The sequence below is a fragment of the Salvelinus sp. IW2-2015 genome, linkage group LG6.1 (assembly GCF_002910315.2).
Source record: "Salvelinus sp. IW2-2015 linkage group LG6.1, ASM291031v2, whole genome shotgun sequence".
In the NCBI taxonomy this organism is placed as follows: domain Eukaryota; kingdom Metazoa; phylum Chordata; class Actinopteri; order Salmoniformes; family Salmonidae; genus Salvelinus; species Salvelinus sp. IW2-2015.
In genome coordinates this window covers 24,170,091-24,197,117 of record NC_036845.1, presented here as the reverse complement: position 1 = coordinate 24,197,117, position 27,027 = coordinate 24,170,091, and the positions used below count along the sequence as shown (strand labels likewise).

Here is a 27,027-nt window from a genome sequence, read left to right as displayed (position 1 = left end):
TGACAGAAGATTTGACTGTGAATGTGTTATTTTGGGGAATTTAAGTCCATGTATTCTTTTTTTTATGTACGAAAGATCGGTCCCACTTGTGTGGTGCTGTAACGGCTGTCGTAGTCGTTCTCCTCCTCAGACGAGGAGGAGCATGGATCGGACCAAGATGCAGAGTAGTTAGTGTTCATTATTTAATGAAAAAATCAACAAAACACTTCAAAATACAAAACCAACAAATGTGACAAACCCGAAACAGTCCTGTGTGGCCCAAACACAGTCACAGGAACAAACACCCACAAAAACACAAGTGAAACCCAGGCTGCCTAAGTATGATTCTCAATCAGGGACAACGATTGACAGCTGTCTCTGATTGAGAATCATACCAGGCCGAACACCAAATCCCAACATAGAAAATCAACCATAGACCAACCCACCCAACTCGCGCCAACTAAACTCAACTCACGCCAACCAACTAAAATAAATACAAGACAAAGGAAAACAGGTCAGGAACGTGACAGGTGCGCATTTTGGTTTTTAGTGAGGGGTGACTTTTACAAAAGGTTAATAAAAGTTTTTAATTTTTTTTAATCAATTCCATTACCCTCGTTGGTGCTTTTAGGGGTCAAAATATATTGAGCGTACAAAACAATAGGAATATGACACAGGCTGAACAGGTGAATCCTATCATCCCTTATTGGTATCACCTGTTAAATCCACTTCAATATGTGTAGATGATGGGGATGAGACGAAAATCATTCTTTTTAGGCCTTTAGACAATTGAGACATTGATTGTGTATGTCATTCAGAGGGTGAATGGGCAAGACAAAATATTTAAGTGCCTTTGAACGGGGTATGGTAGTAGGTTCCAGGGGCACCGGTTTGAGTGTGTCAAGAGCTGCAACGCTACTGGAATTTTCACACTCAACAGTTTCCCCTGTATCAAGAATGGTCCACCACCCAAAGGACATCCAGCCAACTTGACACAACTGTGGGAAGTGTTGGCGTCAGCATGGGCCAGCATCCCTGTGGAATGCTTTCGACACCTTGTAGAGTCCACGCTCTGACGAATTGAGGCTGTTCTGAGGGCTAAGGGAGGTGCAACTCAATATTAGGTGGTGTTCCTAATGTGTTCCTAATGTTTTATACACTCAGTGTATGTTGGTGCTTTTAGGGTTAAAGCTATGTGTTTTCTATTTGCTAGGCTGACACTCTATTTGGAAGTCAGTCAGACCTCTGCTATGCCCTACTATCCCCTGCTCCGTGTAGAGTACTAGTGAAGAGGTGATAAATTAGCTCTGATGCTGGAAATCTGGATTGTCTGGAGTTTATAAATGAGCACTGCAGTGCAGAGAGGATGATGACACTGCAGAAACTGGCCACAGGAACAATGTTAAACCATGGCTATATTAGCACTAATGGATACAGTGGCTGTGGTCATCATGGGTATTTCAGCGACAGACAGTGGGCCTGGTTGATAGTGTAAACTCAGGTAACACTGGCTATTTCAGTAGTGCTGAATGTGGTGACCATGGAAACCTTAGGTATTTGAGTGGGGGGAAAAAGATGGGGACTTTGCTGCCTAATGAAAAACAGTTTGCTGCATTAAATTGACTTCTCTTATACTCTCTTATCCTTTTGCGGGGTATCCCAGGTCCACATCTTCTAATCTAATTTAAACTAAGCCATTTGTGACCTGGCCATGGATCTCAGGTCTGAACTCAAAACAGAAGGATGTACTATTGATTGGATTTTTAGAAGGCTCTTCCTGGTAAAATAATTGATGTATCTCTGTTTCCCCACAAGCCAGTTGCATTTCAATGACTCAATCGCTGCTGAACAAACAGGTACAAGCACAGAGCCATTTTAAGTGAACAAACGGGAAAATTAATGAATTGGGGGCGTCAAGTTTTGTCGCTATGATCTGCCTAGGGCCTTTAATACATGTAAAGGTCAACCTTTCGAACAACAAGTTATCAGGTAATGGGTTTGTGTCTGCATACCTTAACCCCAACACTACTAATCAATCAAATGTATTTATAAAGCCCTTTTTACATAAGCCCATGTCACAAAGTGCTATACAGAAACCCAGTCTAAAACCCAAAACAGCAAGCAATGCAGATGTAGAAGCACGGTGGCTAGGAAAAACTCCCTAGAAAGGCAGGAACCTAGGAAGAAACCTAGTGAGGACCAGGCTCTGAGGGGTGGCCAGTCCCCTTCTGGCTGTGCCGGGTTGAGATTATAACAGTACATGGCCAAGATGTTCAAACGTTCATAGATGACCAGCAGGGTCAAATAATAATAACATTTACTCCTCAGGAGTTGTTAGTTGCCAAGCATTCAGAGTTAGAGACAGAAAGTGCGGTAGAGAGAGAGAGTCGAAAACAGCCGGTCCGGGAGAAGGTAGCACGTCCGGTGAACAGATCAGGGTTCCATAGCCACAGGCAGAACAGTTGAAACTGGAGCAGCAGCACAACCAGGTGGACTGGGGACAGCCAGGTAGTCCTGGGGCATTGATATAACCCCACCCACTTTGTTAAAGCACAGCCCCTACACTCTATTCTGCTTTTGGACTTTTTATGTTTTGCATTGTTTTGGACAGCAATTATAGGGAGTTTTTTTTATGCTGCAATCTGAAAGGTACAGTGGTATATTGGGCAGGTGTTTCCCCAGGAAGAGATGGATTAAATAATATTTATCATTTGATTAAATTGCGTTGAGGAAAATAACCGTTTAAGGGAAGGCAGAATGAGTTATAGAACAATGCTTCAAGTTGACCTCTACACCTGCAACCACAGTGTTTAATCTCTGTTAGAAGTAAGTAGGTCACACTTTTTTATGAAAATAATGTTGAACTCAGGGTACATTCTGAAATGCTACTGACCCATTTCTGCATAAGCATATTTATTGCTTGGAGTTATTGCAAAAAAGCAAAAATGCTTTGTGATGCATCGGTCTTAAATGGAAAGCAAGGGGTTCCCCATATATGAGATATGATTTTATAGAAATAGGTACACTTTTTCCAGGAGCCATAGGCCACACTTTAAAAGGTTATATGTTCATTTTCAGGAAATTAATCTACAGTACACCCAAAACAGGTTCATAGTGAATGGCAGAGCTTGCATAAAATGTCAAATATGATAATTAAAGAAAACGTTGTATCCCGAAAGGTTGGGAAAATAATTACAAAATATTTTTTTAACATAAAATTTGATTACTGACTATCTCCATTCAGAGTAGATAGGCCACCTGGGAAAGGTCATAATCAGAGCTGGCATGACCCATGCCAAGAGATAACAACACTTGAACACATTTGAATGTTCCTCCTCTAGCAGTCAGATACTAGCAGTGAGAAGTTTCACAAGCAATATTCTGATATAGGCTGTTGGCTAATGTCTATGGAGCAAGGGTCACTTTACATTTGAAGTTGCTCTTCAACAGTCAGATCCAAAATGATTGGCACCATAGATAAAGATGAGCAAGAAAGACTATGTACTCTGTTTCTGGCTGGTGTTAAGCCATCACAATTGTAAAACGCACACTTGTTTGCAATTTCAACCTTTTAAAGCCAACCCCTAACCCCAGGATAGGTAATTTATCTGTTATATATGAGCTCGCATAGACTGAGGTGGGACCCCTCCCACCTCAGTCTATGCAAGCTCATATAAAACAGATAAATTACCTATCTCCCACCTCAGTCTATGCAAGCTCATATAAAACAGATAAATTACCTAAATTACCAATTCTTCTTCCTTCCCCTCAGACCGCTCAAAGATAGCGTACCTCATAACGTTAACCTCTCTTGGGTAGGGGGCAGTATTTTCACCTCCGGATGAAAAGCGTGCCCAAAGTAAACTGCCTGTTACTCAGGCCCAGAAGCTAGGATATGCATATAATTTGATAGAAAACACTCTAAAGTTTCTAAAACTGTTAAATTAATGTCTGTGAGTATAACAGAACTTATATGGCAGGCGAAACCCCAAGGACAAACCATCCAGGGGGAAAATAATTTGAGGTCATAGGATTTTCCAATTGTTTTCTATGGGATAGCCTTATTATTAGGAACCTGGTTGCTGTTCCTATGGCTTCCACTAGATGTCAACAGTCTTTAGAAATGGTTCAATGTTTTTCTTATGAGAAATGAAGAAGTAGTCCTATTCATTGTAAGTGTCACTCCAGGTGGACTCTACTGTTTTGATGCGCGTTAACTGGAGCGTGCTTCTCATTGTTTTTATCCGGTTTTAGAAACAGTTTATTCCGTCTTAAATTTTATCGATTACTTACATTTTAGGGTACCTGAGGTTGGATTAGGAACGTTGTTTGAAATCTTTGGACCAAGTTTACAGGTAACCTATTAGATACTTTGTAGGCATGTTGGGCGAGTTGAAACCGATGTATTTCTGAATCAAATGCGCCAAATAAATAGAAATTTTTGGGACAAAAAGAAGGACATTATCGAACAAAAGGACCATTTGTGATGTTTCTGGGACATTTTGGAGTGCAAACAGAAGATGATCTTTAAAGGTAATGCATGAATTATATCGCGCACCTGCCTGGTTGAAATATGATTTTAATGTGTTTGTATGCAGGGCGCTTTGCTCAGATAATTGCATGGTTTGCTTTCGCCGTAAAGCCTTTTTGAAATCTGACACAGCGGCTGGATTAACAAGAAGTTAAGCTTTATTTTGATGTATAACACATATATTTTCCAGAATGTTAAATATTTGAATTTGGTATTTTTTAATTTCGCGCTTTGCAATTTCACCGGATGTTGGCCAGGTGCGACGCTAAGAAGCTAATGTCCAGGAGGGCACTCGCCTGGGCAATGGTGGTGTGGGAGCAACAGTCCGCCATCTGCCTCAGTCTGGAGGAGTTCGTGGTGGAAGTACGGAAGGTGTTTGATTTTCCGTTGTCCGGGAGAGAGGCTGCTCATAAGCTGCTCCAGCTACGTCAAGATTCCCATAGTGTGGCTGACCCCGGTGTATTGACTACCGGGGTCTCAATTACATTACGGTTAAAAACTGATACCCTCTACAACTCATCTCCGCATCTTTTGAGCTTTTCTAGGGGGCAACCATCTTCTCCAAGTTGGACCTTCAGAACACCTACCATCTGGTTCGGATATGGGAAGGGGATGAGTGGAAAACTGCCTTTTAACACGGCTAGCTGGCACTATGAATACCTGGTGATCCCATTTGGACTGAGCAAAGCTACCGCAGTGTTCCAGGCCCTGGTCAATGATGTGCTCTGAGACATGTTGAACCGATTTGTGTTTGTTTACCTTGACAATGTCATGACTGTCCTATGATGATCCAAAGGATCAGGTTAGTGTATCGACTCTACAGAACTCTCTATCTCCCACAGAGGGGGGAGGGAGGGATGTGGGGGTTTTATGACACCCCACGCCCATCATAAATTGTAAGGCAGCAAACGATTCCTTTCTGCTCTAGCATGGGTGACTGGAATTTCTTTGTGTGTCTTATGAAAAGTTTACAACAAATTAAACAATTGACACCATATTTCATCCTCCGAATGCTGGTAACAATGAGAGGTGGAATGTGGAAGATTAATGTCTATTTTGTGATGTCATTAAAAGTTAAATGAAGACATTATAACGAAAACATTGTAACTTTAAGAGTTTTCATAACATGTGTATGATTTTTACATACTTTACGTTGTGTAGAAAATATCCATATTTAAGAGAATGGTTTTGTGACGATGAGACTAGTTGTCTAATGAGATCATAGTAAATTGTGATACGTTGCCTTGTAACTAACTACACCCCAGGGAATGTGCCAGCAAGTCAGAAACGCCCCTTTCTACCCGAGGGTATAAAGCAGGGGTGTCAAAGTCAAATGGACGGAGGGCCAAATAAAAAATTTAGCTACAAGCCGAGGGCCGGACTGTTCGAATGTTCATTGAAAATTGTTTAAATGAGCATATAGTCTAGTGAACCTAATTGAACCTACTGAAAACTAACAAATATATTCCAATATGATCAGATAAAAATAAAGCAATATTTTCTTATGCTCTGTCAGTAATCTTTAATTTTCAACCAGACACAAAAGACAAATTTCCTTTATATAAAAATCCCCATAACATGAACATTAAATGAAGAAACCGGTATTCAAGGCACCATCAGTGGCCTATATTTTCTATTTTAGCAAAAGTGGGCTAAATTACTTCAAAGAAAAAAACAATAATAGCAATTTCTATCATACACTCAACTGAAATATTTTTTAAATATAATTGGATTGAAATACAATAAAATAAGTGCAAAAATCTATTAATCAAAAACAACACTTTGTTTAAGGAGAGTAACATGCAGTGAAAACAAATATTAAACTTTAACTTTTAAACTTGAACTGAGTAAAAACTCTAAATATGTGATTGCACAGTAATGTTACTTGTTTGAGGTTGAGGTGTGATACTTGTGGGGGTCCCATCTTTTCCACAAGTTCATAATGTTCGGGGTAAGGCTCGAGCTGAGGAAATCCTCAGAATTGAGTGGAGGTGTTCAGCAGTAAGTCGACTTCTGTGTGATGTTTTTGTTCAGGTTCATCAAAGAAAACAGTTGTTCACACAGGTATGTGCTGCCAAACATAGACAACGTTTGAGCAGCCTGGATGCGCAGCTGGGGGGCATGTGTCGGGAGAGGAAACGGGCGAACTCCGCAGCACCCACTGCCGCATATTTTGCCCCAGTGCATCATTGCATTGGAGGTCAAATCACTCCATTTGGAGGTTTGGTGGTGAGCTTTCCACGTCAACAGCAAATTGGGTTACGAGCAGTTCAACCTGCTTTTGTGGCTTCAAGTCAGCAAATCGGGCGTCGAAAGTCAAGCGGCAAGCATACTTTATTTATCAGCCAACTGTGCGCTCGGGAACGCACTGGTAGAAGCTTCTCTTTCATGGTCTGGCAGCTGGGAAAGTGGCTCAAATTTTCTTTCCGCATCTGCGTCTCCCACAGAGTCAGTTTGGTTTTAAATGCCTTCACTGTACTGTACATATCAGAGATGACATGATCCCGACCTCGCAGCTGCAAGTTAATTGCATTCAGATGATCGTAATGTCACACAGAAAAGCCATTTCACACAGAAACATTTTCGTCTCGGAGTTGTTGTTGTGTCTTTCCCTTTGCTGTCCAAGAACAGACAAATCTCCTCACGAAGCTCGAAACATCTTTGAAGCACCTTTCCCTGGCTTAGCCATCGCACCTTGTGTGCGATAAGGCAAATCACCATGCTCCGTTCTAATCCGTCAGAAAATGCTTGAACTGGCGGTGATTCAAACCTTTGGCTCTGATAAAGTTAACTGTGCGCGTGATGATGCTCATTACATGCTCCATTTTCAAGGCTTTACCGCACAACGTCTTCCTGTGTATGATACAATGATAAGCTGTCAGCTCACCTGTCGCGTTTCCTCTTGCATCTTTTCCCGTATCTTCGCCACCAGTCCGCTCCTGTGTCCACACATCGCAGGTCTCCGTGTTGTCAAACCCACGAGTTTTTTCCAAGGCAGCTCATCTCATTTACACCATCTTGACACCTCTTCATACAAATCAGTGCCCGTAGTTGTGCCATGCATAGGACGTAAAGCCAAAAACTCCTCTGGCACGCTTAGGCTGGAGTCCACTCGGGATGAAAATTGACAACTGGGCAATGTCAAAATGTCGGTGCTCTCATCCACAGCCAAGGAATATGCAATGAAATCTTTTCCCTTTTTCACAAGCTGCTCTTTTAGATTGATGGACAACTGGTCTACTCTCTCGGCAATGGTGTTTCTGCTCAGACTCACATTTAAAAAGAGTTGCTTTTTTTCTGGCAAAACTTCGTCACAAACTTTATCATGCCAGTTTTTGATGAAATCCCCTCCGTAATGGCCGGGCTGATTTTAGCGGATCTCTTCTGCCATAATAAAAACTGGCCTTGGACAGCAGCCTGGCCTTGTGATTTGCTTTTTTGGAACAGAGCCTGTCGAGATTTGAGGCCTCGTTTTTAAATTCTCTGCCTTTTGTAGCCTTTGTTCCATTGTCCATATTCTTGTTTTTGTCGCGTGTTTTCGTTTTCATAATGTCGTCTCAGATTATACTCTTTCAGTAGACCGCCCAACTTTCTCCCACAGAAGAAACACAGTTTTCCAGCTACCTCCGTGAAACATATACTCCGACTCCCACCTTGTTTGAAAACCCCCGGTTCTCAGTGTCCACCTTCCGTTTTGCCATTTTTGATGGGTATCTGAAAGTTAATTTTACTGTGATGCTGACGACTGCTGTGCCAATAAATATTGAAATGAAGCAGCCTACTGCTCGGTGCGTCACCGTTGCATTGTGGGAAATGTAGTATTGGTGCGTGTAAAAGATCTGCGGGCTGCCGGCTTGCTGCGGTCTGCGGGCCGGTTCTAATAATAAATCAAGATCATCCCAGGGGCCGTAAAAAACCTTCTCGCGGGCCGGATGTGGCCCGCGGGCCTTGACTCTGACATATGTGGTATAAAGCATGTGAGATAAGAATTAACATATCAGACTAGGATAACCACACGCTGCAGCCGGGGTCTACAATTAGTTACGACCCCCAAAAAGCTACACGAGGTTGAAGACAAAGCAAACCTCTTAACAATCAATGCTATGGTTGAGAAGATTTACTGTGTCTAAGAAGGTGAATTTAAGCAGAACCATCCGGTTATTCTCTTCAAAGCATCGGTTGTCTACATGGCTTTCATCCCCACACTGGGAGCATCGACACGGCTGTTTAGGCATCCTCAGAAGACCCCTCTTACAGAACGAGTACAAGTAAACAGACAACTAAGAGAAAGGACATTGTGACATCTTGTGCACAATCAGACTTACACCTGAGAACGAAAGACCAGGCCATCCGAAGTGGGCCCAACAGAGATACCCAACGAAGACCTTCAACACCTAAATACATGCATTGCACTTCTTACCCATACCAGCGGCAGTTCGGGACAAGGTATAAGGGTTAAACTAAGCGTAGTTTACAAATGTATCCAAGTGTTGCTTTTCTCTCTTGCTCTCTCTCACTCTCTTTAACCCTCCTGCTGTTTTCCGGTCGAATTAGACCGATTTACAAGTTTTCTCTCTGTAAAATGTAGTTCAGTTAATCTGATTGTCTGTCAATAAGGTTCCATGACTTTGTCCACACAGGGTATCTGAACACACAAAATACATTTTGATGATTTTCAAAACATTTTGGGTGTTTTATTTAACTTTTATACACCTGTGGGGTTCCCGGTCAAAAATGACCGGTCATTAGAAATGAATGGGGAGACTACAATTACTGTATAAAATTGAGTTCAGGCACATGCCCATTCATCAGATGGACACACTTCATCCCCAACATGCATGTGTGTTTGAGAGCACACACACACACACACACACACACACACACACACACACACACACACACACACACACATCTCACTCCCCTTCTTGGCTTCCATGGCAGCCCCCACGGGATCCTTTCCCCAATAGAATCTTTCTCCCACGGGAACCACACCTGTTGGCATTCTCACAAACAATCGCAACATTGTTTCAATAATACAGTTGAAGTCGGAAGTTTACATGGCCTGCTCTCCCTTATGTAATGAATTAGGCACTTCATTTTTTAATCATTATTTTATTAACATAATGTGTTTTTGTTTATTAGACTACTGTGCAGTCTACAATACATACTGTAGTTAACATGCGAAAGTGCCTAATTCCTTATTTAAGGGAGAGCAGGCCATGTCTGTTTTACAGAATGCAGGGCACGCGGGAGACCGGTGTTATTTCATAGTTGTGATGTCTTCACTATTATTCTACAATGTAGAAAATAGTAAAAATATAAATCCTGGAATGAGTAGGTGTGTCCATACTTTTGACTGGTACTTGCTTAATTCATTTGAATAATATTATGGTGTTTCTATTCCATGAAAAACCAAACCCTCAGGGTTTCAGTTAGGATTTAAAATATGGCGATGTGCAACATGACGGTTGGGAGTAGGCTACAGGATTGGAGGATTCTAAGGTGTTTGCCTTCATTAGACAATTTTGCTCTCATATTTCTGTAAATCAGTGATTTTTATTCCCATAGTAATTCGTTATGGATCCCAAAACTAAATCAACATCTGTATTTTGAAAGAGTATTTTTTTATCATTTATTTTATTAACGAAATGTGTTTATTTGTTTATTAGGCTACTGTGCAGTCTACAATACACACTGTAGTTAACATGGGACTCTTTCAAAATGCAGATGTTGATTTAGTTATGGAACCATAACGACCTTCGGTCCAGGTGTTCATCCATCGCTGTCGCCGTACCTGGAAGAGAGCCCAGTCTGCTTTTCTCAAGACCACCTCCAGGTACCAACGACAGGCCGACCGCCACCGGACCCCTGCCTCCCGCTACCGTCTTGGGCAGAGGGTATGGCTGTCCACTCGGGATCTGCCCCTCCGAGTAGAGTCCCGCAAACTGTCCCCCTGTTTTATCGGCCCTTTCCCCATCTCCAAGATCCTTAGCCCATCTTCTGTTCATCTTATGTTGCCCAGTACCCTGATCTGTATCACCTGTCTTTGTGCTTGTCTACACCCCCCTCCAGGTGTCACCCACCTTCCCATTATCCCCTGTATATTTATACTTGTCTTCTCTGTTTATCTGTCGCCAGTTTGTCTTGTCTTGTCAGGTCGTACCAGCATCTTCCTGTTTCTCAAGTTCTGTTTCCTAGTTTTCCCGGTTCTGACTATTTCTGCCTGCCCTGACCCTGAGCCTGCCTGCCTGCCGTCCTGTACCTGCCTGACACTGACCTAATTACGAACCTCTGCCTGCCCTGACCACGAGGCTGCCTGCCGTCCTGTACCTGCCTGACTCAGACCTGATCACAAACCCCTGCCTGTCCTCGACCTGCCCTTTGCCTGCCCCGTGTTTACAATAAATAATCTGAGAACTGTACTATCTGCCTCCTGTGTCTACATCTGGCTGTGCTTTTTGTGCCCATAAACCTTGTATTAAGAAACATAAAAATTATAAATGTTAATCACCAAAACTTTATTATTCAAATATCAAGTTTGGGAGCAGAGAACATCCTCTTTTTATTTATGTAGGTTATTATACATTATTTTACTCAACTGCTGGTATTATTTTGGATATATGTAAAAACTGCTCCGTGTAGGCTATATGTGACCCCCGCATCTCTATTCAGTCTTATATTCAACATTTTAATTGGTGTTTTTACATTGGATTAAAGTACAGAAAAAGACCATCATAACTATACAGCTTACACTATAGTTGGAGAAAACATGGGGAAGTAATGCTGCTTTAAAAATTGATAAACATATAATCCCATTTAGGAGAAAAAGGCATCAACAGATGTCAAAAAGTGCTTATAGAGAAACCCATCCTAACACCCCAAAGAGCAAGCAATGCAGATGTAGAAGCACGGTGTTTAGAAAAAACTCTAGAAAAGCAGGAACCTAGGAAGAAACCTTCTGGCAGTGCCGGGTCAATATTATAAGAGTACAGGGTCATTAAGGCCAGATTGTTCCAACATTCATAGATGACCAGAGGGTCAAATAATAATCACAGTGGTTGTAGAGGGTGCAACAGGTCAGCACCTCAGGAGTAAATGTTAGTTGGCTCTTCATATCCGAGCATTCAGAGGTCGAGACAGCAGGTGCAGTAGAGAGAGGGGGAGGTAGGGAGGGAGGGAGAGAGTGTCGAAAACAGCAGGTCCTTGGACAGCGTAGAACGTCCTGTGGCAAAACAGTTGAAACTGGAGCAGCAGCACTACATGGTGACATGTCTGGTGAACAGGTCAGCGTTCCATAGCCACAGGCAAAACAGGATAAACTGGATGAGCAGCATGACCAGGTAGACTGCGGACGGGGGACAGCCATGAGTCTTAAGGCCAGATAGTCCTGAGGCATGGTCCTAGGACTCAGGTCCTCCTCCTCCTCTGAGAGAGATGGGGGAATTAGAGGGAGCGTACTTAAATTCACACACGACACCAGATAAGACAGGAGAATTTCATCAGATGGGAGAGACTGACGCTCGCCCCTCAGCACATAGACTATTGCAGCAAAGATACTGGAGGCTGAGACACTGTGGCCCTATCCGACGTTACCCCTGGACAGTGCCAACCAGGCAGGATATAATCCCACCCACTTTTCCAAAGCACAGCCCCCACACCACTAGAGGGATATCAACAGACCACTGACTTACTACCCTGAGACAAGGCTGAGTATAGCCCACGAAGATCGAATCCACTGCACGAGCCCGAAGGGACGTAGAACCGGACAGGAAGATCACGTTAGTCACTCAACCCACTCAAGTCGAGTATAGCGAAAAAAGCCTGGCACGACGTGACGCACCCCTCCTAGGGACGGCATGGAGGAGCACTAGTAAGCCAGTGACTCAGCCCCTGTAATAGGTTCAGAAGCATAGAATCCCAGTGGAGAGATGGGAGACGGCCAGCTAGAGACAGTAAGGGTGGTTCGTCACTCCAGTGCTTTGCCGTTCACCGTCGCACCCCTGGGCCAGACCATACTCAATCATAGGAGTCTTCAGTAAAGACTTAAAGATCTAGACAGAGTCTGTGTCTCTCACATGGATAGGCAGACCATTCCATAAAAATGTAGCTCTGTAGGAGAAAGCCCTGCCTCCAGCTGTTTGCTTTTAATTTCTAGGGATAATAAGGAGGCCTGCGTAATGTGACCGGAGCGTACGCGTAGGTATGTACGACAGGACCAAATCTGAGAGATAGGTAGGAGCAAGTCCATGTAATGCTTTGTAGATTAGCAGTAAAACCTTGACATCAGCCAGAGGCTAGCACTAGTATAAAAGCTAGCACTCGAGTAATATTATAAAATATTTAGGTTCTAGTCAAGATTCTAGCAGCCATATTAAGCACTAACTGAAGTGTCTTTAGTGTGTTATCCAGGTAGCCGGAGAGTAAAGCATTGCAGTAGTCTAATCTAGAAGTGATAAAAGCATGGATTAGCTTTTCTGCATAATTTTTAGACAAAAAGGTTCAGATTTGTGCAATGCTACGAAGATGGAAAAAAGCTGCCCTTGACTCTGCCCTGGACTGCTGACGATTCTGCCTGCCCTGACCCTGAGCCTGCCTGCCGTTCTATACCTCAGTGACGCTGCCCTGGATTACTGACCTCTGCCTGCCTTCGACCTGCCCTGGCCTGTCCCCTTGTAAAATACATATTATGAGAACTGTACTATCCGCCTGCTGTGTCTGCATCTGGGTCATAAACATATCCTGAGAGCCTTGTCTATGTTTAAAGATAAGATGCAGAACCTCTCCAGCTTGGATGGAGTCCCTCACTCCTCAGCAGGCCAGGTTTGGTCCTGTTTGTGGGGGAGTCCCAGAAAGAGGGCCAGTTATCTACACAATCTATATTTTTGGGAAGGGCAGAAAACAGTGTTCAACCAGTGATTGAGTTGTGTGAGTATGCTGTAGAGATCATCACTCCCCCTAACTGGGAGAGGACCAGAGACAATTACTCGATGCCAAAAATCTTTCTTGCTAAGTTACACACTGAAGTTATGTAGCGCTTGGTGACCTCTAACATCGTAGTTGCTGACGTGGATAACAATATCCCTATACCATCTACACTCACCAGTGTAAGCAATGTATGATCTGGATTACTTTTTTAAAATGTGTAATATTGCAAGTAATGGAGTCGCCAATGACTAGGGTTTTCAATTTGTCAGAGGTAATGGTGAGAAGCTTTGGCGGCTCAGACCCCGTAACGGGTGGACTTGAGAAGGCTCGGGCTCTGACTCCGACTCATTGCTTAGTGGGAAAAACCAGTTGAAAGTTTCTATCTGCCGAATAAGCAACACCGGTTGAGCATGCCAACAGCATTTCTTTCCGGAAGCCATGAGAAAATTGTCCAGCTGTGGGGACTGTGCATATATTTAGAAAATGAATACTTTTACCAAATTGCCAAAATCGATTCTCTGAACATTATCTCACCAAGTTCCACCATTAGGCAAACCATTAACAGTAATAAATTGACCAATGTTGTATAATAAAGATACCCTTTCACATTGAACAGCTACAGTGATGCTCTTTGTTTATGTCTATTTAGCATCATTCATACCCTCTTAAGCCTTAGACCCACCCATCTCTTAAATAATTAACATTTGAACACATGCGACTGTGGCCATGTGCTAAAGCGATGAGATAGTGCTTAAAAAAAACAAAGAAAAGATTTCAACATGAAAATAGTTTATTAAATAAGTGCTAAAGGTAATAGCCTACCATTAGGAAAAACGTAGAACACACGAAGGCTTAGGTAAAAACATTATCAAGACCAAGGCCTATATCGTAAGATCGGTTGAGTGAGTTTGGTTCAGGTCATGTTATGATATGATATGAACAAAGGAATCTAGTCTGAGAACATATTTGTTTTCCGGACTGGCGGAATACTTGCACGTCTCTGGGAGGAAGGACGTTAACGTTGCACAGCAGCTGAAACCTGGTTCCATCTAACTGAAAGCTCCTTGGCCACAACAACACCAGAGTCCAGACAATTGAAGCTGTAAAGGAGACAAAAATAGACAAGACATTAAAACCTTACATACCAGCAATGACATTAAATGACCTGCAAGTTCAATCAATAAGATCAAAGCACAAAGACAAAATACCTGAAGTGTTGCTTGTTCACCCTAGATCATCTCCTTGTACTGGTGACAGAGAGCAGGTTTATGCTGAAAGACAAATTCCAGAAATGTAGGTTAAACAAATCAAATCAAATGTGATTGCTCACATACACGTGTTTAGCAGATGTCATTGCGGGTGTAGCGAAATGCTTGGCTTTCTAGCTACGACAGTGCAGTAATATCTAACAAGTAATATTTAACATTTTCACAACATATACCCAATACACACAAATCCAAGTAAAGGAATGGAATTAAGAATTTCTGGGCTAATAATGTAAGAAATAATACATACGAAACAAAATACTGCAAAGTTTCCTAAGAGCTAGAAGCAAGCAAAGCTCTGTCGACGCCATTTTAGTGGATTCTAACACCAGAAGCATCAAGATGGTTTTTTGTAATTTTGTAATTTCAATAACTTGATTTCAATAAAAACCTTGAACCCACCTGTCCCTGACTTATTCTAAATATGTGTATTTTACACTCTAGCAGAACTTTCAGACAAATATCATAAAATACACAAACTTTCTGAGCATTTCATCCTCAAAGTGCCAGGTCAAATGATCATATGCGTATTTAAGGGTAGAATAGCAGGGCCTTAATGAGTACCAATAGCCACAAGTCTAATAAATATATTTAACTAGAAAAGACTGGCCTCAGTGGACCCCCCTTCATGTCAATGTAATTTGGATGTGTTTTATGAATGTGTTAGGTAACATTGGAATACCAAATGTAAATGTTTGAAAGAACATTTCATCACTTTCACTTAATTGCATCACTTCCCACGAACAACTCTTTTGCAGTTGAAATAGGTGCCGGGGAACTGTGCGCATTTTTGGCTCCCGTGGAATCTTTGCTGCTGCTTTGGCCCTCATTATGTCTCTCACATAGTCCATGGGCCAGACTAATGATGAAGGTTCTCCTTCACATGGGTGTTGTTCATGCACTGTTGAACAACATGTGTGTGTTGATACCAGCCAAGTCAAGCATGTTGTAGAAAACAGGAACAGGCCAGCATCAAGTTCCTCCTTTCACCTTGTACAGCCGTGACATCTGATCCAAAACATTATCCTACACTCACTCACCTGCTGTCCGATACGGATCCTTTCCAAGATGTGGAAAGCCATTCAATATGAATCAGAATAATATTAATCAGAGATGTCATGATCCATTTCTTCCCTGCCATCGGAGTCATTTTCATTCAGATCTTGTAGCAATGGTAATGCAGCATGTTCATCCATTCATCTTGGTCTACCATTGTAAAAAAAACGTACGCTCTCACTGTGTAGCCTATTCCAAGTAGGCCTGAAGTAGACTAATAAGGCCGCAACCTAGTCTCAGAGCATTTCATATTATTATGTATGTAAATCTGAGACAGTCCATTTAGTATGATATGTTACATTTCATATTGTATGTATTAATTTGTGGATGTCCATCATCATTTGGTATGATATGTTATGAATTACAACTTAAGTAACCATCTCTATTATCTAACCATACCAAACATAACATATCATACTAATTTGAGTGTCCTGGATTTACATTTACTATGTTACGTCAAGTCTAAGACCAGGATGGACTGCTTGGATATGGTGGACTAATATAGGGTACACTGTTTTGAGAGTATAATTAGAATATATGCATACAATAGTGGCCTGCCCGGTTCTTCATTCACAAGTGATTACATAATTATGCATATTCTCTTCCCCTCACTCATCAACTAACCCATTCTCCCCTTTTCTCCCACATCATACTATACTTAATTTATTGAATCTGTTGTTACATGTGTGAAATTAGTTTCAGTATAGTTTAGGTTCAGTTTCGATGAACTTATTGCAGTGATTATCAACTGGGCGTGGCATGTTACACTATCGGAGATGGACAGAGCAGGCCAGGGAAACCATAAAAAAAATGACATGCCCTGGTTATAACTCCAGTTCCGTTTGTGATATTAAGATTCAAACAATGACAGTGTGTTATAAAGACTTATTTAGGAAAAGTCAAGGAGGGGGACATCGACTTTAAAAATGGCAGAGTAAGAGGCTTTGGTGGAAATTCTCAGTGAGTCGGACCTATATGATGGCAGCAACCTGGACACTCAGGTGAAGAAGAATGTTTTCGAGAAGGATTGGATTATGTAAGTAAATTATTTGTGTAACTTTCTATAGTTTACTATATGAACTTACCATTAGTATATAGTTGTGGGCTGCATCTTTGTGCTTTGTATTTACAGTATAGTGATGTCCTGTCCTGTGTAGCCTATATCCTGTGTATCATTCCAAAGCAGTTATACAGTATATTGTATATGTACTACCAGTGAAAAGTTTTAGAACATCTGCTCATTCGAGTTTTTATTTTATTTTGTACTATTTTCTACATTGTAGAATAATAGTGAAGACATCAAAACTATGAAATAACACATATGGAATCATGTACAGTGGTTCCTCCTTTATGGCTTGGGGGCACTATTTTCACGTCCGGATGAAAAGTGTGCCCAAAGTAAACTGCCTGCTACTCAGGCCCAGAAGCTTGGATATGCATATGATTGGTATATTTGGATAGAAAACACTCAAAAGTTTCGAGAACTGTTTGAATAAAGTCTATGAGTATAACATAACTGATTTGGCAGGTGAAACCCCGAGCACAATCCATCCAGGGATTTTTTTTTAGGTCAATCTGTTTTCCATTGATTTTCTATTGCAAGGCCATTTTAATAGAAATATCCTTGCAATTCCTATAGCTTCCACTAGATGTCAACAGTCTTTAGAAATTGGTTGATGTTTTTCTTCAGAGAAATGAAGAAGTAGCCCTGTTATTTTCCTGTGTCACTCCAGGTGCACTCTAATGATTTGGTGCGTGCGACCGCCGTAAAGCGTTTTTGAAATCTGACACTGCGGCTGGATTCACAACAAGTGTAGCTTTAATTTGGTCTATTGCATGTGTGATTTCATGAAAGTTAAATTTGGTGCTCTGCCATTTCACCGGATGTTGTCAAATCGATCCCGCTAAAGGATTTTGATACATAAGAAGTTAAAAGATGGTCATACTGCAGCACACATTGCGGGCTGCTGCAGCATTCTATGGCACGTGATTTAATTGTCAGCCATTTTTTACGTTAATGCAAGTTAGTGCTATTTTGACCACTAGAGGGCAACTTTGAGAAGCATTTGATAGTCTCCCATGTCGGAATTACTAGAGAATAAAAAAAAAAATCTAATAACATAGTACATGGGATTGATTAGAAGAAATTTGTCTTAAATAATTTGATTAATATTATGGTGTTTCCGTTAGGATGGAATGGAAAATATTGTGCTGTACAACATGACGGTCGGGAGTAGGCTACAGCATAAGAGGATTGGAGGATTCTAAATTAATATCTAAGGGGCATAACATTTCCAAACCCTAATTGTAGTGTAACCAATAATAATTTCGCCTATGGTAGGCCTACAGTATATCTAAAAATATATTTTCAATGACGTGACTCTCCGCCAATAATTACATTTAGAGGATCGGAGGATTCTAAATAAATTTATAAGCGGCATTTTCCATTAGGATCTGTGAGAATATCTAAGGGGCTTTTATATAATTCTAAATTAATTCATTAATAATAATCATCGCTTTGTTTAAAAAGTAACTATATTTTGGAGATATCATTTCATCTAGAGTGAGTGAGAAAAAGGCAATTCTTGAACATGAGGTGAGACATTCTCACAAAAAAATATGGCGCTGTACAACGTGATGGTCGGTAGTACAGTACTGTGCTATTTAGCTAAAGAAACCCCAACCCCAGAATCCCCATCCTGCGCAGGGGCCAGTCGTGTATAGCCGTAACGGAAATTTTGGTGACCTTATTTGACCTTTTCTGCTGCTATTGAGACACGGTTCAATCCCTCCTTGGTGCACTACTTGACTGAGTAAATAAAATACTAAACAATCACAACACAGTAACTATTGGTCACTCTATTATTCTATGTATTCATTGTAGAATTGTGTCAGTTATTAATGATAAATCTTTAAACTGCACTCTTCCTCCCCTCCCTCCCTATCTCTTCCCATCACTCTATTTTTCAGCTCCAGATGACAAAACCTACACACAGTCCAAGGGTTGCAGGTCTGCCAACTTCCTTCTGGTCATACATTGTATTCAGAGAAATATCCAATAAACCAAAGACATTGATTTAACTGTGAATGTACATTATTGCAGATATTTTCCTCAAATAAAATGCAGCATACATAAAATAAACAAGTTATTACAATTTATTTACATTGGGTCTAATGTGTGTGTGTGAGAGGGAGACATGTTTTTCAACTCTGAAAAAAGCACACAGAATTTCCTCAAACTGTAAACATTAAGCCATAGTTTTTTACAATATTATCAATCACACTTTGATCTGATAGATATTTAGAGTAATTATGTAGATATTGGATATGAAGGAGTAGATATCTCCAATCCGAAAATAAAATGGAGCAAACATTAAATAAACAACTTATTTACATTGTGGATAATGTGTGTGAGTGCATGTTGTTTTATTTTTCCTTGTCAGCCACCCATCTCTGCTTTGTCAGTCTTGATAGGCCCAGTGTATGCACTTCTGGGTGACGCTGTCAGGCAGTGGTGAAGTGCATGGCAGATCTGAAAGAGAGATGCACAAAGTGACAGTAAGTATACAGCTCAACAACATGTCTGTGTGTACATCTGCTGGTATGAGTGAGCATATGCAATTTAATTCTGAATTACATGTATCCATCTGGGTATCCTCAAAAGTTTCTCCCTTCACGCCCAGTGTAGTAGGAACTGGTGCAGCCGGTAAATTAAATACCACAGCAGAGGACTGCTGTGACTGCAGCTGAACTGCTGGGGGTGGCAGATCTAAAATAGAGGCACAATTTTCTTAACTGACAATAATCATACAACTAAATAGGCTGAATGAGTGTAAGGCCTAGATTCAATCAGATCAAGCGTTAACCGGCGATAGCCGACACCTGCATAGCTGATGTTTTGGCGGTGTCTGAGGTGTAACTGCATTGGATCTGTCAAATCAGTAAGCAGCAGCTCTTGATCATTGTCACAAAACGACACCCGTCTTACTCTCGTTACATGTTTTTTAGAACGAGAAAGTATAGGTTATATAGAAATAATGCCGCTGAAATTCAAAATCATTCGACTAAATAAAGAGGATTTCTATCAGTCTATTTGAGGTGTAGAAAACATCTCAAATTGCAGTGTTCTAACTTGTAAACAGGGGTGCATGAGACTTCTGTTAATGCTACTCCGTGCAGCCAATGGCAATGTCCACTTTAGGTATAATGCCATGAGCCGCTCGTGAATTTGACAACTCTAACACAGTTCCACCTCAGACACCACCAAAACAACCGCTATGTGGATGTCAGCTAAAGCGAACATGATTGAATAGAGCCCCAAGTGAGGGAGAGTGTGCATGTGTGTATACATGCATGTGATAATTACCTGTATCACCTGTTGTGGCCGGTGGAGCAGATGCAGGGGCAGACGACTGCAGCTGTGAAGACTGTGGTTGAGCTAATAGGGGTGTCAGATCTAAGAGAGAGGAACAATATTCTTAAGTTAAAATAATTATACAACAAAATAGATTGATTGATTGAGAGTGTATACGTGTGTTTGATAATTACCTGGACCACATCACACTGCTTCAGGTCTACAAGCCTCTGGAAGTTCCAGCCTGCCACTCCAGGCCTGGAACAGCTTGGTGGAAAGACGGTTGGTTACCTGTTACCTACCGAGCAGGTTGGCAGATCTGAAAAATGGGCACAATATAATTTTTATGACAAAGCCTTGACTACACACTAACCTAAACAGAACAGACAATGGGAGGCGCACAGTAGTACATAGAGCCATGACTACATGGAACTCTATTCCACATCAAGCAACTCATGCAAGCAGTAAAATTAGATAAAAAAAACTGATGGAAATATGCCTTATGGAACAGCAGGGACTGTGAAGACACACATGCATACACATGATAACATACGCGCTGTACACACACGTGCACAAGGATTTTGTGTTGTAGATATGTGATAGTGGAGTAGTGGCCTGAGGGAACACACTTAATGTGTTGTGAATGTATTGTAATGTTTTTAAAACTGTATAACTGCCTTAATTTTGCTGGACCCGAAGAAGAGTAACTGCTGTCTTGGCAGCAGCTAATGGGGATCCATAATAAATACAATACAACAAATTAATTAAGTTTGTGTGTGTGTGTATATGGCAACCCACGCAGCAGACTTCATTTTCATAACTGCTCATTGTACTTGCCCTTGCAATCTGATATGGTGTGTGTTCTTTGTTGTTATGACCACATCCTTGTAGTAGGCCATTCAGTGATTAGCTTGGGAAAAATTACTATCAACAGTGTACAGTAAATAGGATATCAAATATTCAGATATGGATTGACAAGTAGGCTAAATCATGTGAAGTTACAAACCTCTAGGGCTTAGTCTACACTCAAATTAAATAAAGACTGCAGGATATGAGCTCTAGGACCATGCCTCAGGTCTACCTGGCCTGACGACTCCTGGCTGTCCCTGTCTCCAGTCCACGTAGTCATGCTGCTGATCCAGTCTCTGTTGTTTCTGTCTGCAGCTATGGAACCCTGACCTGCTCAAGGCTCACTGGAGGTACTAACTTGTACCAGACCCACTGGTTGATCCTGTCTCTCTGTACCAGACCTACTGTCTAAACCCGAACCTGGGTTTATAAGTGCAGATATCGACTCTGCTGCTCGAGCATGCTTTTGCAGCACAGTCGATAGCACGCTAGACTTCGGGATAGAAGGTTGAGGGTTCGAGACCTGCTCCCTGCCGTTTCAATACATTGGTGTCAGAAGTGATCGGACCTTTCATCCACGACAGTTCGTGTGCTTGGCCGGTGAGCGTGTTCCTATAAGACGTTGAGTCGCAAACTAGCGCGAGGACGCGCTCTTTGAAAGGAGGGAGTAGTGTAATGACCCTGGGTTTATAAGTGCGGATATCGACTCTGCCGCTTGAGCATGCTTTTGCAGCACAGTCGATAGCGCGCTGGACTTCAGGCTAGAAGGTCGAGGGTTCGAGACCTGCTCCCTGCCGTTTCATTACAGTATATTGAAAAATATGACTTGACACTCCACCAATAATTACATATAGAGGATTGGAGGATATTTCTGTAGTTCAGTGATATTTATTCCCATAGTAATTCGTTATGGATCCATAACTAAATGAACATTGGCATTTTGAAAGAGTATTTTTATCATTATTTTATTAATGAAAGCATAAATGCCATTATTAGTTACATTGTTTTAGTTTGAACTTGCAGACTGGCACTAAGAACAGAACAGCAGGAACATTTCCCTAGTCAGCGCCATTATTAGTGCAATGCCCCTTAAATGTTTTGGAGATGATTTCGCTTTCAAATAAGCAAAAATGAGCGATAAAAAGGCACATTTTGAACATGGGGTGAAATATTGTTACTAATTTGTAAATAAAGCCAGTTTGTTATTTAGAATGATTTATTTATGTTTTTAGAGGTAGACAAACTAAAAACCTACAGTCATCTCATGGGCCTCCCAGTCGAGGACAGCACAGGTATTGAACAAGCATCTGTAGCAACACAGCTTGCACTGCTATGCAGTGTCTTAGACCATTGCACAACCTAGGCGCTATACAAATTGACTGGTCAGGAGTGGCCTACAGTACCACAGTAAGAGCAAAATAATCATAACAAAATAATATAATAAAAACCTAACAACGGTAACATTAAGTAATACTGAAATCGTGCACAATGATCAGTTTCTATTTAGGTTTATGTTGCCCATTCATTTTCAGTTAGAGACACAGTAGGACCCAAAAGCATAATCAGTGCTCTAACTCCCCCTTGCGCTGGTCTGGAGCAATGAAGTGGTGACGTAGGGTACCATACTAAACCACAAATGACTTCTAAGTCCCGCGGCTTAAGCTCACAACTTTTAAAGGAGGAATCACTGTAGTATCCAGAAAAGTATTTTATATTTGAGATTCTTCAAATAGCCACCCTCTATTTACATTGATGACAGCTTTGCACACTCTTGGCATTCCCTCAACCAGCTTCATCTGGAATGCTTTTCCAACAGTCTTGAATGAGTTCCCACATATGCTGAGCTGCTTTTCCTTCACGCTGCGTCCCGACTCATTCCAAACCATCTCAACTTGGTTGAGGTCGGGGGATTGTGAAGGCCAGGTCATCTGATGCAGCACTCCATCACTCTCCTTCGTGGTAAAATAGCCCTTACACTGCCTGGAGGTGCTGCAGAATGCTGTGTTAGCCATGCTGGTTAAGTGTGCCTTGAATTCTAAATAAATCACAGACAGTGTCACCAGCAAAGAACCCCTACACCATAACACCTCCTCCTCCATGCTTTACGGTGGGAAATACACATGAAGAGATCATCCGTTCACCCACACCGCGTCTCACAAAGACATGACGGTTGGAACCAAAAATCTCCAATGTGGACTCCAGACCAAAGAACAAATTTCCACAGTCAAATGTCCATTTCTTGGGTTTCTTGAGACAAGCAAGTCTCTTCTTCTAATTGGTGTCCTTTAATAGTGGTGTCTTTGCAGAAATTCAACCATGAAGGTCTGATTCACACAGTCTCCTCTGAACAGTTGATGTTTAGATGTGTTTGTTACTTGAACTCTGTGAAGCATTTATTTGGGCTGCAATTTCTGAGGCTGGTAACTCTGATGAATTATCCTCTGCAGCAGAGGTAACTCTGGGTTTTCCATTCCTGTGGCGGTCCTCATGAGAGCCAGTTTCATCATAGCGCTTGATGGTTTTTGTGACTGCACTTGAAGTAACTTCCAAAGTTCTTGAATTGTTCCGAATTGACTGACATTCATGTCTTAAAGTAATGATGGACTGTCATTTCTCTTTGCTATTTGAGCTGTTCTTGCCATAATATGGACCAAATAGGGCTATCTTCTGTATACCCCCCACCTTGTCACAACACAACTGTTTGGCTCAAACTCATTAAGAAGAAAATAAATTCCACAAATTAACGTTTAAGAAGGCACACCTGTTAATTTAAATGCATTCCAGGTGACTAGCTCATGAAGCTGGTTGAGAGAATGCCAAGAGTGTGCAAAGCTGTCATCAAGATAAAGGGTGGCAATTTGAAGAATCTCAAATATAAAATGTATTTTGATTTGTTTTACACTTTTTGGTTACTACATGATTCCATATGTGTTATTTCATAGTTTTGATGTCTTCACTATTATTCTACAATGTAGAAAATAGGTCAAAAAAAGAAAAACCCTTGAATGAGTAGGGTTTCTAAAACGTTTGACCGGTAGTGTATTTCATATTTTTTTGCTGGTGAAAGTTGGATATATTCTATGTAACTTCAGAGAGGCCACCAAATTCTCATGGCAATTGTTACTTTTGTCTCAAAGTAGGCTACCTGTTTCCCACGGTTTGCTTTGTATAGGCTATTATATTGCTTTTACATCACAGTAATGTTGTCACGCCCTGACCTTAGAGATCCCTATTATTCTCTATATTTGGTTAGGTCAGGGTGTGACTCGGGTGGGAAAATCTATGTTTTCTATTTCTCTGTTTTGGCCGAGTGTGGTTCCCAATCAGAGGCAGCTGTCTATCGTTGTCTCTGATTGGGGATCATATATAAGTTTTCATTTTCCATTTGGGTTTTGTGGGATCTTGTTTTCTGTAAAGTTTATTTGCCTTACAGAACTGTGCGCTTTCGTTTTTGTCGTTGTTATTTTGCTTTTGGTGTCATCAATAAAAAGAACGATGTACGCCTACCACGCTGCACCTTGGTCCGGTCATTCCACAAACGAGAGCCATTACAAATGTAGTTTGTTATATAGTTGTGGTATGCTTTTTGTGTTTTGGACTGCTAGTATAGTATACAGTATAGGCCTATGTAACTGGGTCCTGTTTGTGCCATATTTCAAAATAGTTTTCCACTGGGAGGCTATCAAACTCTTGTAGCCATTACTAATTTGTCTGTAAAGTGTTCACATTGCGTATGTGTGTGTCTGTTTCACACCTCTGTGTGAGGCACTCTGCAGATAGTGTCCAGGGCCCATATCCACAAAGGATCTCAGAGTAGGCGTGCTGATGTAGGATTTGTCCATATATTCTTATTCGTTATGATCTTAAAAGCAAAACTGCTCCTAGAACAGCACTCCTACTCTGAGATGCTTTGTGGATACGGGCCCAGATATTGCTGTGCAGGACAGAGGTGAGCTTGCTGCTCTCTCTCTTTAGAGACAGAGAGCTTGGAGAAGTCTGTTGACTCTAACTTTCTAACTCCTGCAGTAGGCTTCCCTTACCCACTGGGCATAGCAGGGGGGATCGGATACTGGACCTACACAGCTGGCCGCTGCAGGAGCTGGAAATGTACAGCGTTTGTCTCAGAGAGGGCAGTGAGATGGTGTGCTAAAAGTCACCAGCCGGCTACTATCCCCACTGCAGGCCCTGGCTTTAGTCCCCTCTTTGCCAGTTCATCTAGAACTGCGTGAGAAGAGAGAGGAGCAGAGGTAGGGACACTGAAACCAGCACTGGAACGAGCACAGCAATGTAATTTTGTTAGTTATGCTCTAACCTTCCTCCATCTTGTGCCAACATCTGTTCTTTTTAAGTCTTGCTTCCAATACTTTATATTTTTAGCTAAGACTGTCAGTTAGATATGCTCTCTCTCCAAGGTTTTGTATATCTTCCCTATCATATGGACATAATTTTCCGACTCAAATAAGATTCCCTCAAGGTTGCTCTGATGTCAAAAAAGATTTCAAGTCAACATTTTGTAATATGTAACTTTTAAGTTACATGTATTTGAAACTATCTCCATTTGTCAATCCAAAATGACTTTTTCATTCTGTCATTTACAGTTTCTATGCCATTAGTTTTCCATGTGGAGCAATTTATCTGTGAATTCTGAAAAGCTATCCAAGGATTGTTTCATAATTTTGTGATATTGGTTCTTTTAGAATACGTTATATTTTCTTCCATATTGTTATAGTGTTCTTAACTATGAAGTTGTTAATAGTTTATTCCTTTGAAAATTGAGAAGTAAAAATCTGGAGATGTGCATCTTCAAAATGTACTCATTGTTCCTCTTTAGTGCATATAACTATACGTCGCAAGTAAAATCCTTGGGTAGCGAGTTGATACCATTCCAAGTCTGGAAGGTTGAAACCACCCTCAGACTTAGGAAGATGTAAAATGTTCCTTTTATTCTATGAATTTGATTTGCCCATATAAAGTCTGTTATGACCAAGTATACTTTTTTAAAGACTGTCTTCGGTGGGGTAATTGGCATTACATAAAATAAATACAAAAACTTTGGCAGCCATGCTATTTTAAACAGGTTTATTCTACCTGTAATATTTATGGGAAGATTAATCAATTTAATTAGATCTGCTTTCATATTGTTGATTAATGGAATACCATGTATTGTTTGTTGTGAGTTATTTAGCATCCTAAATATTTCATATTTTTCTGTGGTCCACTTGAAGGATTTCTGTAGATCATGAGTTTTTATTTTTCTTATTGCAATTATTTGTTTTTTTCCATGTTGTTTTTCTAACCTGAGATTTTTGAGAATTCTGAAAATATTTTTAGCAAAGGGTGCATTGAGCTTTCATATTGGTCAGGTACCTGTTACGTTTGGGTCGTGTCTAATTCTTTCTGCAAGTGGTTCAATTGCCAGTGAAAACAGAGGGGGGAGAGAGGACATCCCTGTCTTGTGCTCCTTTCTAAAGCAATTGCATTAGATAATGTATTATTTGTATATATTTTTGCTTTATGACATTTATACAATCATTTTATAAAATGTATTAATTCAGCTGGGAAGCTACCAAAGTTTTGAAAAGAAAAGACAGTTTGAAAACTGAAACATGTTCTTGTATTTGTCAGTGTTTTTTTATAAACCCTGTTTGATTGATATGTATCAAGTCTGGTAAGACTTTGCCATTCTATTGGTGATAAGCTTAGATTTTTGTTGTCATAATGTATTTAACCTATGGGTCTATAATCAGCTGGGGACTCTCCAGATTTTCCTGGTTTTAATATAACTGAAATAACTGTTTGTCACATGGAAATAGGAGGTGCTGAATTGAGTGACATATGTGTTGTCATTTGTGTAAATAAGGGGCTACTTTGTCCCAAAATGTTGTATCGAATTCTATGGGAAAGCAATCAATTTCTGGTGCCTTTCTCGGTGCGAATCTTGCCATTTTAAGTGTAGACTATTACCTGTGTATGGAATCCAGACTGCTCTTGCCACAGAATACAGAGCTGCCACAGAAGACAGATACCAGCAGCTGTATTCAGGACAACATTGTTATTGAAAGCTGTAG

The 27,027-nt window shown here is 41.0% G+C and overlaps 1 long non-coding RNA gene across 1 annotated transcript; it reads right to left on the bottom strand.

Annotated features, from left to right (window-relative positions):
• Positions 1-19,177: 19,177 nt before the first annotated feature.
• LOC111964749 (uncharacterized) lies at positions 19,178-20,553 on the bottom strand. The gene is made up of 4 exons (XR_002896314.2): positions 20,305-20,553; positions 20,123-20,212; positions 19,394-19,525; positions 19,178-19,288 (listed from the first exon to the last, which is right to left on the bottom strand). It is a non-coding gene; the product is annotated as an uncharacterized lncRNA (long non-coding RNA).
• Positions 20,554-27,027: the final 6,474 nt, after the last annotated feature.